Here is a 20,516-nt window from a genome sequence, read left to right as displayed (position 1 = left end):
ACACAGAAAACAATTCAAAGAATCAATGAAACCAAGAGCTGGTTCTTTGAGAAAATCAACAAGATAGACAAACCTTTAGATTAACTAACTAAAAAGCAGAGAGAAACTATCCAAATCAGCAAAATTAGAAATGAAAATGGCTACATTTGTGCAGGGGTTCTAGATTATGTCCAAGAATGGACCTTGGTTGGAGTATCAGTCCCAGAAAAGACAACTGTGCCAGAATATTTGGTTCTGTTGCTCTCCTTGTGGCACTCCTGTACCTTACCAAGGTACATTCATGGATATAACCTAGAACCCCTGATCAGATGTAGCCCATGGCAGCTCAGTGTCCAAGTGAGTTCCCTAATAAGGGGAAGAGGTACTGTCTCTGGCATAAACTTCCTGTCTGGCTCTTTGGCAACCCCCTCTGAGGGAGGAGAAGCATTGCCAGGACACAGAGAAGGACATTGCAGCCAGTCCTGATGAGGATAAGCTAGGGTCAGATGTTAGGGGAAGTGGACCTCCTCTATCAGTGAACATGGAGAGGGGCATGGGAGGAGATGAGGGAGGGAGGGTGGGACAGGGAGGGAATGAGGGGGGTCTACATCTGGGATGCAAAGTGAATAAAATATAATTAATGTAAAAAATAAAAATTAAAAAAAGAGAGAAATGCTTAACCTTCCTAGTCATCAGGGAAATGCAAATCAAAACTATCTTGAGATTTCACCTTATACCCACCAGAATGGCCAAGATCAAACCCTCAAGTGACAATACATACTGGAGAGGATATGGAGAAAGGGGAACCCTCCTCCATTGCTGGTGGGAGTGTAAACTTGTACAACCACTCTGGAAATCAATCTGGTGCTTTCTCAGAAAATTAGGAATAGTGTTATCTCAAGATGCAACTATACCACTCCTAGGCATATATCCAAAATATGCTCAAGTATACAACAAGGAAATTTGCTGAATCATGTTTGTAGCTGCTTTATTCATAATAACCAGAATCTGGAAACAACTCAGATGTCCCTCAACTGATGAATGGATACAAAAATGGTGGTATATTTACACAATGGAATACTACTCAGCAATTAAAAACAAGGAAATCATGGAATTTGCAGGAAAATGGTGGGAACTAGAAAAGAGCATCCTGAGTGAGGTATCCCAGAAGCAGAAAGATACACATAGTATATACTCAATTATAAGTGGATATTAAACATATAATATAGGATAATCATACTTAAATCTCTACGCCTAAAGAAGCTAAGGAAGATGGAGGACCCTGGGTAAAATGTTCAGTCCTCATGCAGAAAAGCAAATGGGGTGTACATCAGAAGATGGAGAAAACAGGCAACCAGAGAGGAGCTTACCACAAAAGGCCTCTGAAAGACTCTACCCAGCAGGGTATCAAAGCAGATGCTGAGACTCATAGCCAAACTTTGAGCAGAGTGCAGGGAATCTTATGAAAGAAGGGGGAGATAGAAAACCTGGAGAGGACAGGAGTTCCACAAGGAGAGCAACAGAACCAAAAAATCTGGGCATATGGGTCTTTCCTGAGACTGACACTCCAAACAAGATACATTCATGGAGATAACCTAGAACCCCTGTACAGATGTAGCTAATCGTATCTCAGTGTCCAAGTGAGTTCCCTAATAATGGGAACAGGGGCTTCTTTGACATGGACTCAGTGGCCTGCTCTTTAATCCCCTTCCTCTGAGGGCGCAGCAGCCTCATCATGCCACAGAAGAAGACAGTGCAGTCAGTCCTAATGAGACCTGATAGGCTAGGGTGAGATTGAAGGGAAGGAGGACCTCCCCTATCAGTGGACTGAGGGAAGGGCAAGTGAGGAGAAGAGGGAGAGAGAGTGGTATTTGGAAGGGATGAGGAGCTACAGCTTAGATACAAAGTGAATACATTTTAATTAATAAAATATTAATAATAAATAAACTATAGATATAAAATATGTACAAAATGTATAAACACAGTGTTACAGAACTGCAAAAATCACATATGTACATGTTCACAATAAAAAATTGGTTGAGTAATCATGATGGCTACACATTCTGGAGTACTATAATCATTAGGTATCAGGTTGGACTGAAATGGTCACCTCATGTAGCCAGGCAGGACTTCCAGAGGAGGGAGGCAGACACCAACCCACCAATAAAACCATGGACTCAAAACTTTCCTGCCTATAAGATGTGCAGAAATAAATGATGGAGCAGAGATTGAGGGAATACCAACCAATGACTGGCTCAACTTGAGACCTAGCCCATGGGATCTCCCAACCCTTGACACTATTAATGATACTCGGCAATCCTTGCAGACATGAACCTAGCCTGTTTTCTGAGAGGCTTCATCCATCAGAAAATGAAAACAGATGCAGAGACTCACAGCCAAACAACAGGTGGAGCTAAGGAAGTCTTGTAGAAGAGTTAAGGGAAGGATGAGTGAGCTGGGGCTGGGGGGGGGGGGTCAAGACACCACAAGAAGACTTACAAAGTAAAATAAGCTGGGCCCATGGGGCTCACAGAGACTGAACCACCAACAAAAGAGTATGCATGGAATGGTCCTGGGCTCCCTACACGTATGAAGCTGCTGGGCTGCTTGGTCCTCAAGTGGGTCCCCTAACAGTTCGAGCATGGTCTACCTCTGACTTGGACTCTGTTGCCTACCTCTGGATCCCATTTCCTTGGCAGGGCTGCCTTGCCTTGCCTCAGTGAAAAGGGAGGCACTTAGTCCTGATTTGACTTGATGTACCAGTGGAGGTTGGTACCAGGGGGAGGGAACAAAGGGAGGGGAGATGGGGGAAGTGCATGGGAGAGTGGGACTGGGAAGAGAAGAGGGAGTGGAGTTGGGATTGGGATGTAAAATGAACAAATAAATTAATAATAAAGAAAAATATTTAAAAAAGAACAAATTCATGAGGGTAGAGTGTATATATTTATTTATCGCAGTAGAAGAATTCATGGCTGGTAAGCATCTATTCCCACTCATCTCTGGTTAGTCTAACATAGTCCTTATAATCACTCATACTCATACGACTCATTTCTGCTTTGAAAAAGGCTTTCATCAGATGCAGATAACTGCATTCTAAATACTTATCCATATACACAGAGAACCAATGAGAACCAATACCTGGTCTGGCCCTCCTGAGCACCTCCACTCATCTGCACACACACACACACACACACACACACACACACACACAGAGCAAAGAAGAGAGGGAGACAGGGAGGGAGACAGGTAGGGAGAGAGAGAAAGAGAGAGAGAGAGAGAGAGAGAGAATGAGAGGAGAGAGAATTAAAATAATAACAAGTATAATTTCCAAAAATTATAATAATTATAATACTTATTATAACTACATTCTAAATACATATTCATATACACAGAGAAGCTGATGAGAAATAGTCTCCCATAAACCATACATATGTATCTCTTAGAATGGCTACAAGGCAGAACAATGACAATACTGAATGCTAGGAGGAATGTAGAGAAATGGGAACTCTCATTCAGGGTTGGTGAATGTATGTTCATGTGAAGTATTTATTTATATTGTTGTAGTCATTGTTTTAATTTGTAATTCTCACACAATAGTGAACATCACTTTTTAAACACTTATTTGGCATACTACGTTTTGCTGAGATATCTGTTTATATCCACTTCCCCATTTTATTTTTTTAATTTTTATTTTTTTATATTAATCACAGGTTATTTACTGTGCTACTCCCAGCCGTAGCCCCCTCCCCCATTCCCTCCCAATCTCACCCTCCCTCCCTCATCTCCTCCCTGCCCCTTTCCAAGTCCACTGCTAGCCCCTTCCCTCACTCCCTCCCAATCCTACCTCCCCTCCTTCATCTCTTTCCAGTCCTCTCTAAGTCCACTGATAGGGAGGTCCTCCTCCCCTTCCATCTGACCCTAACTTATCAGGTCTCATCAGGAGTGGCTGCAATATCCTCCCCTATCAGTGGACTTGGGGAGGGGCATGTGTGAAGAAGGGGGAGGGAGGGTGGGATCAGGAGGGTAGGAAGGAGGGACTTATGGAGGGATACAAAGTGAATAAAGTGTAATTAATAAAAAATGTTATGGGACTTAAAAAAAGAAAGAAAACAACAGACTCATACTCAATTCAAAGACATAAGTAGCAGCCTTGCCAGGCTACAGCAGAAATTGAATTCTTATTCTCTGCATGCTATTAGCCACTGGGATATATATTCAGCCTCTCAAAGAATATTGTTAGAAGATAACTGACTTTTCAGTAATTATTCGAAGAAATATTATATAATAAAGCAATTTAAGAACGATAAATAAATGTGTTTTCTTAGCACCCTTTTTTCTTTTTGTTTTGTTTTGTTGTGTTCCGTTTTAGAGATAGGATTTCTCTGTGTAGTCCTGACTGTCCTGGAACTCACTCTGTAGACCAGGCAGGCCCTGAACTCAGATGTCTGCCTCCAGGGTGCTGGGATTAAAGGTATGGGCTGTTACCACTGTCAGGCAACACACCTTTTCTTTTAAAGCAGCTGTTCTCAAACTGTGGTCCAAGACCCCTTTGGGAGGTAAATGACCCTTTCACAGGATTGCATTTCAGTCCTGCATATCAGATATTTACATTATGATTCATTACAGTAGCAAAATTACAGCTATGAAGTAGCAACAAAAATAATTTTATGGTTGGGGATCACTGCAACATGAGGAACTGTATTAAAGCGTCATGACATTAGGAAGGTTAAGAATCACTGTTTTAGAGACAGACTCAATTTTTAAGAATGAGAGTGATGATCCTTGGAATTTAAAGTACTCCAGAAGACCAAGAGGAGTTGGGTGGAAGCATAGACAAAATGATACTGACCAATAGTTAACTATTGAGGACAGGTTCATAACAGGTATAAGGATGAGGGTTACATTTTCTTTACATTTGTATATGTTTGAAATTTTGTGTAATAAAATTGAAAAAAGAAGTTTGTGGAAGCTGGGTGTGTTGCCTTGCCTCTTCAATCTTAGCACTAATGAGACATAGGCAGGGTGATTGTGAGGCCACACTGGGAATAGTGGAAATATATGGAAAAAAAAAAAAAACCTCTACAGATAAAAACTGAGAAAAGAGGAGAAAAATGGTCAATGAACACAGAAGAAGGTCCTGGAGCAGAGGTATGCACAGACGGATACTAATGAACACTGAGGGATAGAGGCCATTTAGCAAATAGAGATAGAAAAATTGGTTGCATCTAATTTTAAAATGGAAGTCTATTCCAGATAAATACATTAGATTTATCATTTTATTCATTAAAACAAAGAATTTTGAACGTTTAGGTTGAAAATATTAGCAAACAGTTTTAGACTTTGGCATACAGAAATATTTCTCAAAATACGTAAGTAAACACACACATAAGTAAAGTTACTATAAAATCAAGAACTTTTATTTATTAAAAAAACTTAAAAAATGAAGACACGCTGCAAGATAGAAGATGTCTACCATATATCTAATCAATAAAGCACTTCCATGAATAAATAATGCATCAACTACACATAAACCACATGTAAACCACAAAAGGTAGAATATTACAAATGGGGAAAAGAACAAACATGTATTTCATAGAAGAGGAAAAATGTAAGGCCAATATACCATATGAAATTAATCTCTCCTTGAAAGTAAAGAAAAGTAAACCATGGTTAAAATGATTAAAATACTTAATAAAAGTAATATTATATGAGAGAGTATTGGAGAAAATGTGAGTCATCAGGCTCTCTTATATATTGTTGCTGAGATTATAAATTTAAATGACTCCTCTGAAAAAGAACTGGCATTGTGCACACTTGAACATGAACTGGCAATTCTTCTAGCTATACAGTCAAAAAGTGTGTTGAAGCTGGGTGTGGTGGCACATACCAGCACTCAGGAGGCAAAGGCAGGAGGTTCTCTGATTTCGAGGCCAGCCTGCTCTAGAAAGTGAGTCTTGCACATCCAGATAAACCCTGGCTCAAGAAACAAACAAAAAAAATGTGTTGAACATAGAAAGGAAGCAATAGTTTAAAAAGTACATAGAAGCACTATTTGTAAAACAACAACAGTCAAAAAAATCCTACAAACACAAGAATTGTTAAACACAATGTTGGTACATTCCCAAAATACAATAGTATAAAAGAATATACTAGAAATGTATATAGCAACACAGATTGACCATAGTAAGATAATGTGTGAGAAAAACCAAATGTCAAAAAAAAATTCATATATAGTGAAATTATTTTGTTTTGTTGAGCTTACCAAATTCAAAATCACACAAGAAGCTGGACAGTGGTAGTACACGCCTTTAATCCTAACACTTGGGAGGCAGAGGCTGGGGGATCTCTGAGTTCAAGGCCAGCTTGGCCTACAGAGTGAGTTGCAGGACAGCCAAGGCTTCACAGAAAACCCTGTGTCAAAATACAAAACAAGAAACATGCAAAATTATAAAGTACAAATTTTGTGTTTAGCTACAGAATTTATAAAAACAGGAAAACAAGACAACCATAAGAAAATTTAGGACAAGGTTGAGTTCTTGGGATTAGACAAGAGGATGAAGAATGGTCAACATACACTAAATGTGAAGTTATTTTTAATATTCCAGTAGCTTGGGTAGTTTATTGAACTTTTTAAAATCATTATTAGTTTTTGGAGAATGTAATATAGCATGTTTTGATCATATTCATCCTCTCTCTCAGCTCCCAGATCCAACCCCTATTATCTGGCTACCAGCCTTGGGTTTCTGTTGCTGTGATAAAACACCATGATCAAAGTAATGTGGGCATGAAAGGGCTTATTTCTTCTTACACTTCAAAGCAACAGTCCATCACTGAGGGAAATTGGGAGAGGAACTCAAGGAGGACAGGAACCTGATGGAAAAAAAATTGAAAAAGAAGCCACGGAGGAATCCTGCTTACTGGCTTGCTTGCCAAGGCTGGTTCAGCCTGTTTTTATTGCACCAACCAGCCCAGGGATGGCGTTGCCCACAGTAAGCTGTGTCCTCACATACCAATCACCAATCAAGATAAGTGTACCAGTCATTGGTTTCCTAGTCCCTTAACATCCCCTCCTTCTTCATCCCAACATTTCCTGTAGGCAAGACAAACTTTGGGTAGAAGGTTTTGCGGGCAGATTGGCATCCCCTCCCTCCACTGGAATTCCCCCCTCCCTCTGGCTACAGGTGGTGGCCACTTCAGGCTTCATATCTCCTGCCAGTAGGATTCTCAATCAGTTCACCCTATAAACTCCTCGGGACTCAGCAGAGATGCTTCCCTACCATTCCAGTTCTCTTTCCTGGTCCTCCCTCCCTGACCCGCCCAACATCTGATCCACACCTCAGTTATCCTACCCAACCCCTCTCTGACACATCTCCCTTCTTCCATCTACTTCAGATGTCTGTTTTATCTTTTTCTGAGTAAGATTCAAGCATCCTCCCCTGAGCCCTCTTTGGCTTCCTTGGGTCTGTGGACTGTATCATGGTTAGCCTGTACATTATGGCTAATGTCCACTTATACCATGTGTGACTTGTCCATTGAGACCCACCCAATAGGAGAGAGCCAACCCCTGACACTATTAATGATAATCTACTATGTTCATATAGAGGAGCCTAGCATAACTGTCTTCTGAGAGGCTTTATCCAGCAGCTGATGGAAACAGATGCACAGACCCACAGCCAAACAATAGGCTGAGCTCTGGAGTTCTGTAGAAGAGGGGGAGGAAGGATTGAGGGAGCTGGAGTAGTCCCTGACACCACGAGAAGACCTACAGAGTAAACTAATCTGGGCCCATGGGGGCTCAGAGACTGAACCACCAACCAAATAACTTGCATGGGCTGAACCTAGATCCTCTACACAGATGTGTAGCATGGTCACCATGTGGGTCCCTAACAATGGGAGTGGGGGTTGTATCTGACTCTGTTGCCTGCCTTTGGATCCCTTCCTCCTGGCTGGACGGTCTTGTCAGGCCTCAATGGGAGAGGATGCACTTAGTTTTTCTGTGACTTCATGTGCCAGGGTGGGTTGGTACCCGTTAGACCTGCCCCTTTTCTGAGAAGGAGGTAGAGAATGGGAGACTGGGAGGATAGAGAAGATGGGGCTGGAATCAGTCTGTAAAGTGATTAAATTTAGAAAAGAAAAAGTGAACCAATCTTGTGAGGCAATTTTCTCAGTTGAGGTTTCCTCTTCCAAAATAACTCAAGCCAGTATCATAAACCTAGCCAGCACACCTGACTTTGTATCCTCTTTTCTTCTTTTTTTAAACCACAAAGTTGAATTTGTGCTGCCCATATATTCTTTACACTGGAATGTGGGTTGGCTTACCAGGGCTTACAGTCTCAGAGTAAACTGATTTTACTTACCCCATTAGCCATGAATTGCCACTATCTCTTATGGTAGGAGTGGGACTTCATGACCACCTCTCCATTCCATGATGAAATTTAGCATAGCTTAAGCTTGCAATGGTCTATGCTATCATAACCATTCTGAGTTCATATGTGCAACCTCCCTACTATGTATCAAGAAATACTATTTCTGGGTAGTTATTCTCTACCTCTGGCTCTTACATTCATTCCACTTCTCCCTTCACAATGGTTCCTGAGCCTTGGGAAGAGGCGTGTAAAATAGATATCCTGTTTACGGTTGGACATTCCATAATCTATTATTCTCTGCATCATGACCAGTTGTAGGTCTCTGTGTTAAGTGCCATTTATTGCAAACAGAAGCTTCTCTGATAAGATTTGAGAGATGCATTAATCTATAAATATAATGGTAAGTCTATAAATATAATATAATACTGTGTCCATTTACTAGAATAATAGTTGCTGTTTCCCTCCTAGGGTATAGGGCCTGTCTACACACAAGTTCTTGGCCCAATAATAGTGTCAGGTATGGGTTTCAACTTGTAGCTCATGGCTTAAATCCAATGAGAAAGTGGCTGGTTATTTCCATGATGTTGATGCCATCATTTTGCTAGTGGGTATGTCTTGCCAGGCCAGTTGTTATTGTGGATCACAGTGCTCAAAGCTGGGAAAGACCAACGATTATTTTATTTCTTTCAGTGGCATCAATAGCACCTTCCAGCAATATAAAAGCTACCTAGTAGGAATGGAAGCTTCCAGGTCAGTACCAGCTTAATTTCCCCATGTTCTGTAACTCAAGTATGTGGTACCTTCAGCAATATGGTCTTACCACAAGGTTCTACAGAGCAAGTACAGAGCATCATCAATAGCCTGAACTTTTGGGGGTCTATGGGACCTCACTGTCTAAAAATTCCAAAAGAGGCAACCACATTCTTGGCACTGGCAATTTTATTTTTCAGCCTGTATGGACATCATAATCCCATTATAAAGTAACTCCATCTTTAACTCTCTCTCTCTCATATTCTAATCTAGAACAAGGTTCAGGGAAAGGATTCTTGTAGTAGTGACAACCTTTGACAGGGAAGTCTGTTTAAAAGGTCAGACAGGAAAATACACTCCAATTTATTATTTTTTTTGGGTTTATAAATACAGAGGGATGGAAAAGTATGACAACTGCATATATATATGACTATATATATGAGAGAGCCTAAAATATATATGCATGTATTTTAGAAAGAGTCTACAATGGTAACTTTCTACATGACTTTTTTTGAAAGATCTTTAGTGTTATTTATCCCTCCCCATATTACCCTCTCTACCATGCCCTCTCACTTCACCCCAACTTAAACCTTCCTGTTCCATTATTCAACTTTAACCCTTTATGCCACTGAGTTCTATCTCTACTCCCTAATTTCCTGATGAAATTAGATATTTTATATGGATATTCCAAATGAAACATATATATCTAAAGATTCAAAAGTAACACCTGTAAACAACAGAAAACATGTGAAGGTTCCCTTAAGTGTCTGGGTCACCTCACTCAGAATGATTATTCCAACTCTATTTACTTGCAAATTTCATAAGTTTGCTCTTCTTAATGGCTAAATAATCTTTAATTGTATAAATGTACCACATTCTCATTTTCCATTCACCAGTTTATGGATATCTAGGCTGTTTCCATTTCCTGACTATTACGATGAATAGAGCAGCAATAAACATAAATGAGCAAGTGTCTCTAGGGTAGGAAACAAAGTCCTTTCGGTATATCCCCAAGAAGGGTGTATCTGAATCATGTGATAGATCTAGTGTTAGCTTTGTGAGGAACCTCCACACGGATTTACAGAGTGGCTCCACCAGTTCATACTCCCACAAGCAGTGAGTAAGTGTTTCCCCCTTTTCACATCTACTCCAACATGTATAGTCATTGTTTTTTTTCTTTTTTGGATCTTAGCCATACTGACTGGGGTAAGCTGAAAATGTCAGTGTAGTTTTAACTTGCATTTCCAAGATGCCTAAATTTATTGAACGTTTTTAAGTGTTTCTAAAGATGTTGAATATTTTTAGTGTTTCTAAAGGTGCCGAACATTTTAAAATGTTTCTGTAATTTGTACTTCATTTTCTGAGAACTCTGTTAGTTCCATGCCTCATTTTAAAATTGCACTTTTTTTTTCTATTATTGCACTTATTAAGAATGAGTGGGTAAAAATTAGCCTGTAACAATCAAAAATTGGTCTGACAGCTGTTGAAAGCTTTCCTAGTACTCATAACAAGGCTGAGCTGTTCTCTGGTGGACATAAGAAATTTCATAAAACGTGAGCATCAGACAAAGTATTTTTGAAACAGAATGTGAGGACAACAAGACTACTCCATAAATTTGTCTTAACCACAAGTCAACACAAAGAAATTTTACAATATAAAATACAAAAACCTCTTCTCTCAGTTAAAAGGTAAATAATTCTTGTTTACCAGTTACAACTTCACTCCCAGACTTGTCAGCTCTCTCCCTCTAATAAAATCATCACCTCCTCGTGCTTCTTTTTAAAATTTATTTATTTTTAATTAATTAAAATTTATTCGCTTTGTATCCCAGCTGTAGTCTCCTTAGGTATCCACTCCCAACACCACCCTCCCTCCCCCATCTCCTCCCATGCCCTTCCCCAAATCCACTGATAGCATCCTTCTCCCCTTCCCTGTAACCTTAGTCTATCAGGTCTCATCAGGACTGGCTGCATTGTCTTCCTCTATGGCCTGGTCAGGCTGTTCCTCCCTCAAGGGGAGGTGATCAAAGAGCCAGCCACTGAGTTCATGTCTAATCTCTTCTTCTTGATAACATCCAATCTGGAGTCTCACTAAAATAAAAAAAAAATCACCTAGCAAAAGCCTAAGTCATATTATAATGCCTTTTAAAAAACTCCTGAATGGTGTGCCCCTAGAACATTTGACTCCTGGAGCTTGGAGAAAGGCTTGTTTCCTAGGTCTAATAAGGATCTACGCAGGCATGCTTTCATCCATGACTCTGGTTTCGTCCCATCTGTAAATTTTAGCAGTCCTATGGAAAAGGCTGAGACCCAAAGCGAATGGCTCTTAGTAGTTTTGGCAAAAACGGTAAATAAATTGGTTTTTCTGTGTTCACATATTTTATGTAATTTCTTCTTAATGCAGAAAAATGTTGTGGATGGGGATTACAGAAACAGACTCTGGTTTTCTTTGCCAGCACCAGGGAAAAAAAAACTTTATGGAACCCAGAAAAAATAATTAGAGACCTGAGGCTAAAAGCCTCTTGAGTTATCACTATCTGCTGCTCTACTTTTCTAACTAAAAACCTTATTCCTTTCACATTCTCTTTGAGGGTTATTTTATAACATTTTCATGTGTACTGGGTAAACAGGAAAAAGCTAAGACCCTGAAGGGGAGGCATAGAAGAGTCTAACTCCAAATTCAGTTTATTAAAGGAAAGGGTCAAAGAAAGAAGCAATTATGAGAAGAGCAGCACTATCAAGAGGGAAAATGACCTCAGGATACAGAAGGACTTGAAAGACTTTGCAGTGACCCAAGCCAGTACTTTAATGACCAACCCTCTGTATCCTCTTGTCAGTATCTCCAGTTTCCCGTTTTTCACTCTCAGTAGAGATAAACAATCTGCATTGTTTGCTTGAACTGTTGTGGAGAGGAGGCAGGATAGGACTTCTCTCGAGCTTGCCACCACTTCTTATATTTTCCATGGTCCACTGACAGGAGAAAGGCAGACCTAAAGATAACTCATGTATTTTTATAAGAAAGGTATAGCTTCAAATGAAAACAAAGTAGAAATTTTGTATACTTTGACAGCTCACAAATGAAACAATACAGAGAAAATTGGTATGGTCCTATGCAAGTAGGATAAGCACATTTGAAAAGTGGTCTCGTTCACTGCTCTGTCATAACAAAGCATCATGCTGGGTGAATTAACAACAAAAAAGGATAAGCTTTCAAAAGTCAAGGCTGGACGCTGGGATTTAGGTACTGGTCACTTCAGTTTCTTCTAAGGCCTCTCTCCACATGTGCTATGTTCCCACTGTGTCATCACATGGGGTATTCTCTATGAACACAGACATGTGTTTGAATCTTCTCTCATAAGGACGTCCACAGGTCTGACCAGATTTGGGTTACCCACATGAATCAATCATATTCTGAGTTGCTGGGGGTTAGGACTTCAACTTATGAATCGGAGATAGAATTTTATCCATCCATGCCGAACTTATTTTGCATTTTAAGTGAAGTTAAATTTGAACACACAAAGAACTTAAATAACATAGTTGAAGAAACATCAATGAGAGAATAAATATGTACAGAGTATATTATAAACCCCTTTAATATTATGATTTCATTTTAATTTAGAATGACTAGAAAACCAATGTATGACCTTGTTTGGCATTTCATTTTTGGAAAATTTTATGTACAGATTTACATACAATGTCAGCAACACCTTAATGGAATTATCAGAATACAGACTATGCTCTGAGTGTCTGTGATTTTCAAGGGGAAAGGATGCATCAACCTCCTGTGTGGTGGTCAATTTTGTGAGTTGGACTGGTAAAGCCCAAGGAAATTGGTAAAGTGCACATCTGGACATACTTTTGTGGTTGTTTCCAAACAGGATTAATTAAGGGAAGAGGTGGGGAGGGGAGAATGAAAACCGTGGAACTGAGCTGCCTGACCTGAATGTAGGGCCTAGACTTGGAGTCCAGGTAGGATAAAAAGAAGAAAAAGAGGGAACCCAGAACAAAGGCTTTCTGTGCTTTCTGACTGCCATGGTGTGGCCTTCTCTATTGCACCACACATTACCCCCTATGAAAAGGCTGAAAGCATCTAAAATGGCGAGTCAGGGAGCCAAAGACATTGTTCAGTGGTTAGGAAAACTTGCTCCTCCTCTAGAGGACCCAGATTCAATTCCCAGTGTCCACATAGTGGTGCACTACCACCTGTAACTCCCTATTCTGGCTTCCACCTGGTACCAGGCACACACGTGTACAAACATGCATGAGGGCAAAACACCCCTATATATAAAATTAAATTGAATGTTAAAAACAGCAAAACCTCTGAGCCAAAATAAATTCTTTCTTCTTCTAAGTTGTTTGTTCTGTGAAGTACTACATTATGGTAATGAAACCTACAACTGACATACTCTGGAAATAGTGGATGTACCAAGTGTACAAGTAATGAGACTGCATAAGAAAGATTCTCTGCCCAACCAATCTCTTCATGGGAAGATCCATTCTGCATTTACTCCACTTTCTGAATGGCTATCAGACAGTCTTCTCTTAATTCCACCACTCATTTTTTTCATAGTTCTTGGGAGAGGCTAAGAAAAGACACCAGTGCAGAAATAACCTTTTCACGGACCTTTCATAGGACTAGTCCATGAATGGTCCTCAACTTTTCATAGACTGGACAGCAGGGCATTGGGAAGGTGATGGAAAAATGTGTTAGGTATTTAGTAGATTCCAGGAGTGACAGGGCTAGAAACTGAGGGCACCAAAAACAACATGAAGAAGAACATGGGAACTGTTAAATTACTAGATCCCTCTCCATTTCCAAGGGTAAAGGATATTCTGAGGGCTATTTAGTTCAGATTTTTTAAGTATTTAATAATGAAGAGCATTAAAGGAAAAAAAAAAACTTTAGTTTATATACCCACTGGAAAAGTGATTCTGGCCTTTCCTTGTGGGTACAGTCTCAATAGTTAGGACTTTCCCTCCCTAATCTTATAAAGTCTAATTCTAATATATATATATTAGAGGTTTTTTGAGAGAGGGTTTCTCTGTGTAGCCTTGTCTGTCCTGGACTCGCTTTGTAGACCAGGTTGTTGGCCTTGAACTCACAGAGAACCCCCTGCCTTCCTGAGTTCTGGGATTATAGGCGTGCACTACCGTGCCTGGCTTTAATATTTTCATAAAGTAAAAAAATCCCAGGAACAGGGATGGGAGTAATTATCCACGAAAAGAGTGGTGTCCTCTCTAGGAATAAAAGTGAGCTGGCACTCACACTGCTGCCAGAAGACATTTTCCTCCACCCCCTTCTTAGGTCTGTAAAACTAAACCCCAGATTATGTCTGCCCAAGAACAATTCCTATGGTTTTAGGTCAGGACTGTGTACATGCATGTGCATTGTGACACTGCTGTGAGCATGGCATGCTGATATTTGCTAAACCTCAAACCCCCTTACAGAAGTGACCATTCCCAAATTTAAATGTTTATTTTAAAATGCAATTCCTAGGTTTTCTGATGGCACTTGTCAAAGTCAGTTGTGTAAATGATGCATTAAGGTGCCATGTGTGCTGGCAGTCCTGTGCTATTTTGAAGCCTCCTGTAAATGAAGAGGCTATCTTATGCTTTGGCTGCTGCTTTAACTCTTAACATTGGGTCTTTAGCCTTCGACTGGAACCAGTTAAATACATTTACAAATATACTACCACCATACTTAAAAAAAAAAATGAAACAGGGGGAGACAAGGAATTAAACCTAACAAATAAATAGTACAGGTAGGTGTAGGGGCTGGGGAAATGGCTCAGCCAATAAAGTGTTTGCCATACAACCATAAGGACCTGAGTTCAGATCCCAGGTTCCCATGTGAAAGTATGTTGTATTAGTAGGGGTTATTATTGCTGTGACCAAAAGCAACTTGGGAAGGAAAAGGTTTACTTCACTTACACTTCCATGTAACAGCTGACTACTGAGGGAAGCCAGGACAGGAACTCAAGCAGGCCAGAAACCTGGAGGCAGGAGTTGCTACAGAGAACACAAGGGTCTGGCTTACTGGTTTGCTCCTCATGGCTTGCCCAGCCCACTTTCTTATATAACCCAGGACCAGGAGCCCAGGGATGGCACCACTCACAATGGGTTGGGCCCTCTCCCATCAATTACTGATTAAGATAATGCCCTACAGGCTTACCAATAGCTGGATAAAGAAAATGCCTTACAGGCTTACCTATAGCTGTATCTTATGGAGGTGATTTCTCAATGAGGTTTCCTCCTCTCAGATGATTATGGTTGGTGTCAGGTTGACAGGAAACTATGCAGCACACCTGTCACCTCACTGCTGGGAAAGTGAACACACAGATCCCTTCACTTGCTGAAGCTGTGGACTCCAGGTTAAGTGAGAGTCCTTGTCTCAAAAAATATCATAGAGAGTGAATAAACATGACATTTGACATTGACCTCTGGCTTCCACACACGTGCCAGTACACATGCATGCACACACACACAAACACACATGTGAACATGCACGTACATGTATGCAAAAACATAAAACACATGAATACACACATATATACCACACACACAATAAAAAAAAATTCCAGAGTAAGGTTCAGGGAAAGGATTCTTGTAGTAGTGACAGCCTTTGGCTGTCTGTTTAAATGGTCAGACAGGAAAATATACTCCAATTCATTATTTATTTAAGTTTATTTATTAGTTTTTATGTCATGTTTTGTTGTGACAGGGTCCACTATGTAACCCTTACTATGTAGACCAGGATAACCCTGAACTCATAGAGATCCCTGCCTCTACTTTTTGAGTGTTGAGGTTACAACCACGCCCATTAAACTAATCTATTAGCTCTTCTTTTCCAGGGAAGAATGAGTACAGCTAGAAAGTCCATATAGAGGGATGAAAGGGCATGGCAACTGATTATGAAACATTTTTCCCCTTGGAAAATGATCCCTTAAAGTATGACTGTGTCCTGGTTTAGGCTGATGATGGGTCAAAAATAAAGAGGCTGGGAAAAGGAGAGACACTTACTTTTTTTTTTTTTTTTTTCAAATTAAGGTGACAGGCACATTTTTCTAATTTGTCGGGTGTCAGAGAGTACAAACAACTCAACTAATATCTCTAATATATAATGTTAATATTAGAGTTATTATACTCTAATATATACTCTAAAATAATATAATTCTATATATAACTCTAACATAGAATATAGAATAATATAATTCTAACAACACAGAAAGCAACAAATTTGCCTGGCTTTGTCATATACAAGTCACATGGGGAGATTACTTCATAAGAGGTGTCCTAGAAAACAAAAGGCATGGCAAGATTTTCATAATTTTCTTTTTGTTGTTGTTGTTGTTAATGTTGGTTGGCTTGCTTTGCTTATTGCAGTTCTTGGCATTGAACCCAAGACCTTGAACATGCGAGGCAAGCACTTTACCATCTCCAGGACCTGGAAAGATATTTAATTGCCTCTGTCTTCCAGAATCATAAAGTCCAGATAAAATTAAACCTTGTCAGACATTTCTTTCATTAAAAATGAGTATTTGTTGCCAGGCAACTCAAGTGAATGTAAACCCCCTGACCTGTGGGAAAGCAGTCTCCTAGCATTTCACTAGATTGTTTTAATTGTCCAGGCAAGGTCTGTCCAGATAGTAGGCTAGGCCATGCATTCTCTGCTGTAGCTATGAGCCCTTCAAGGTAAGGGATATAAGACACTGGTAAGACAATGGGCTGACAGGAGGAGAGCCTTCATGTAGAAGACTGAGTAAAGATCCCGTTTTAATAATCTGAGTGGAAATGACAATAATGGGTGACATTTACTTAGCACTTACTTTATGCCAGACAGCACCATCAAATACTGTGCCTTTTCCCTCTAATTATACTTAAAGCATAACTTCTTACAATGGTGTATTTGTGAGGGAGCACAGGAGTGGGAGCTGCCAATTAAAGCAGCTGCCTAGGCTTCTGCAACTCTTTCCAAGCCCTCAAGCCCCTCTGCGAAGCCTGAGGTTATTTTTACTGACAGTTGGTTTCCCGCTGCAGCTGTTACTCTCACAATTGCTTCCCTGTTTAATTTTCTTCTTTACTAGTCCACAGTCCTGTTAAGTTTTCTTCTTAGATGTGTTTGCTTGGTGTTTCCTTTCTGTTTGATTGTTGCTAGCTTCACTGAGATTTATCTTCCACACAATCCTCCCACAGAAAATGTGTAATTTGAGAATATTTTACTAAAGTCATGCTGTAAAAAAAAAAAAAATGTGTCTTTCGGCTCCCCTATTTCTTCTTATAATTATTTTCAACTTCTGTACCATTATTTCTATTTTTCCATTTTTCAACAAATGCACAGGCTTCCTATATATTGTTTCATCTCTAGGCAGAAAGCAACTTGTACCTTGATTAAAATAATATTCTCTAAGATAAACAGGAATTTCTCAGGTCTCACATTTGTAGTTAGACAGTTCAGGTCACTGGATCTCTCTGCTTCTCCAGCTATATCTTGGTGTCCTCATCTCTAAGGTGTGGGTCATAATAGCCATAGCCATACTTCAAAGAGTTGCTATGAATTTTTCTTTTCTTCCTTCCTTTCTTTCCTCTACCCACTTTTGGCCTTTTGAGACAGGGTTTCTCTGGGTAGCCTTGGCTGTCTTGGACTTCACTCTGTAGACTAGGCTGGCCTCAAACTCAGAGATCCATCTGCCTTTGCCTCCAGAGTGCTGGGATTAAAGGTGTGCACCATCACTGTCCAGCTCGTTATGAATCTTAAATGGGTTAATTTATATAAAGATATAATTTTAATGTCTGACATAGGACAAGTATTCAGTGAGCATTTTGCTGTTGTTTTTACTACCAGCATTTGGAAGCTTCCTGATTGTTGCAGATGATGGGATTACTCCCATCCCTGCCTCAGTGGCAAAATTCTGTGTGTAGGGTACCACATATAGCCTTAGAAGTTTATCCTTCTTGAAGCATTTTAATACTGAAAAGAGAATTTACCTTACCAAACTGAAAAACAGTGGTGAGACAGCTCAGCACTGCCATTAGGAGACACTGTCCCTTACATCCCCCCACACTCCACTTCCTCCACACCCCACTCCTTAGGAGCCTGAGGTCAGGTAAAGCTGGATGTTTGACTACAACACAGAAAACAACTTTAGGAGAGTATTGTGAAGCAAATTTAGTGGATTTATTATGCCAAGATAAGGGATAGCACATCCTTCAGGCTTACACATGGGACGAGGTATAGGGAGAGTGAGGGAGAGAGGGAATATTATGGTGGTGGGAGGATTCGATGACTTTGGTAGAGAACAGTACACACCCAAGGCACTGATGCAGGCTTCGGGAGAGGGAGAGCTGTGCTTAGCTGTCTTCATTGATTCTGTGGTTTTCCAAAGTTCCATTGCTCAATGGCTTAAAAATAAAACAAAGTTTAAATTAAGTTATTAAAGAATTTCCCTTCGCGAATAAAACTGCAAAGTAGTTTTATGAGGCTATTTAAATTTATGGGTGATAGATGAACGTTAATACAGTGAAACCATTTTGTGGGGTGGGGTACTAGCCTCAGAGATCTGCCCATTGCCACCTCTTTACTTTGGGTAGTACAAATGAATGCTACCATACTCGGATTTTTTTGTATGAACTATGGCCAACAAGACTAGCTTACTGAGTGAGCTCCAGACAATGACAGACCTTGTCACAAACAGGTAGATGGTGCCTAAGATTGACCCCTGGCTCCGTATTAATGTGCACACAAACGCTATCAAACAGAGACATATGCACATATGTATACACACACACACACATATATATATATATCTTTGTAACAGTTATTTCGGGGTTGTCCAAATTACATCTTCTGGTATTTATCAACTATTTAACAGTACAGATGAATGTACTCTTTCAATCATAAACTCAAGCTATTTGCAAAATATATGCAGGAATTATTAACAGCATGGGAAATATCAGCATACAGTTATATGAAAAAATAGGATTTAGAGCAAAATTATGTAAAATATGATCAAGGCAATGGCAGTAAAAATGCATCTAAACGTTGATGCCATTGTCTCTGGGAATATAAATGGAAGTATGTAAAATTCTAAGTTTATTTGAATCTCGACAGTGCATGCATATTACTTTTATAACGAGAAAAAGTAAAAGCGACAAAATTAAATCCTGGTGTAAATATAGGATAAAGGATATGAAAATCGTTCAGAGAAGAAAGAGAAATGCTTTGAAACACAGAAATCTGTTCCTCTCCTGACTATCAAAAAATGCAAATGAAAACAATGCTCTGAGGCAGATTTTCACCCATCACACTGATAAACAATTATGTTAAAGATCACAATCGACATAAGGAGTCTTAAGCATTTCATACCTACCCTGATTGGAAACATTTTCCTGTAACTGGAGGGAAAGATCTGCAGAGCTTGATTTCACAGAACACTGCTGCCATCTTCAGGAAGCTAATGTCATATACAGGCTCTCCTTTCCTTCCTTTTTTGTCATTCCTCTTTTCCTTTCTTCTCTTTTAACTTCATTCCTTTTATCTTTCCTTCCTTCCTTTACTTTTTTCTGCCTTACTGTCTTGTCCTTTCTTTCCTTTCTTTTTCAGATGGCATGCCCATAAACATGAACGCCTCCATGAAGGCTTTACACCAAGTGATCTGTACCTCATGCAAATACTTAGCAAAAAGCTCTTAAGTCAAAGAGATGGAGAGAATATTGTATGAAAGGTGAAAGTGCATTCATTTGTTTATAATGAATCAAGGGCCAATTGCTTCATTGGCTAACCCTGTCACTTTCTCTACCTTACACTCCACTGACAATAAGCACATTTTCAATGTTTTCATATGTTCCACTTGCTCCTCTGCAAAGGTTGATACTCCAAGGAATTTAATCAAAAGCCCTCTTAATGACAGCAAGAAATGATGAATGTAAAAGACCCTGCACCCATATGGGTTTGGAAAGCAAAGCCAAAAGGCAAGTGCATTAATGAAAGTTGAGTCCTAAGTGAAACAAATCTTGATAATGCTAGAGGCTTGGAATACCAGCAGTGAATTTGTGGATGAAGAAGCTCTAGGCCAGTGGTTCTCAACTTTCCTAATGCTGTGACCCTTTAATACAGTTTCTCATGTTGTGGTGACCCCCAAGTATAAAATTAATTTTGTTGCTATTTCATAACTGTAATTTTCTACAGTTATGAATTGTAATGTAAATATTTGTGGAGACAGAGGATTGCCAAAGGGGTCCTGCCCCATAGGTAGAGAACCACTGCTCTAGGTTCTCTTCCCATTCAGAAAAACAAGGAAAGCAAAACCAAAAGCACTCAAACCAAATTCAAGCAGAGACTCTTTAAAACAACATTGCCAGAGTCTGGAAAAGAGCCAAAACTTTGGTATCAACCAAGCCAATAGAAAAAATATCTTCAAAGTGA

The 20,516-nt window shown here is 39.7% G+C and overlaps 1 long non-coding RNA gene across 15 annotated transcripts in view; it reads right to left on the bottom strand.

Annotated features, from left to right (window-relative positions):
• Nucleotides 1-18,247: 18,247 nt before the first annotated feature.
• LOC110543739 (uncharacterized) overlaps nt 18,248-20,516 on the bottom strand; it is a 38,191-nt gene continuing 35,922 nt past the window's right edge. For all 15 annotated transcript variants that reach the window (XR_009588510.1, XR_009588512.1, XR_009588509.1 and 12 more), the window contains one exon: nt 18,248-18,493. This is a non-coding gene — a long non-coding RNA (uncharacterized LOC110543739). The remainder of the gene's footprint in view (nt 18,494-20,516) is intronic.

Source organism: Meriones unguiculatus, chromosome X, assembly GCF_030254825.1.
Source record: "Meriones unguiculatus strain TT.TT164.6M chromosome X, Bangor_MerUng_6.1, whole genome shotgun sequence".
Classification (NCBI taxonomy): Eukaryota; Metazoa; Chordata; class Mammalia; order Rodentia; family Muridae; genus Meriones; species Meriones unguiculatus.
This window is presented reverse-complemented; position numbering and strand designations above follow the sequence as displayed.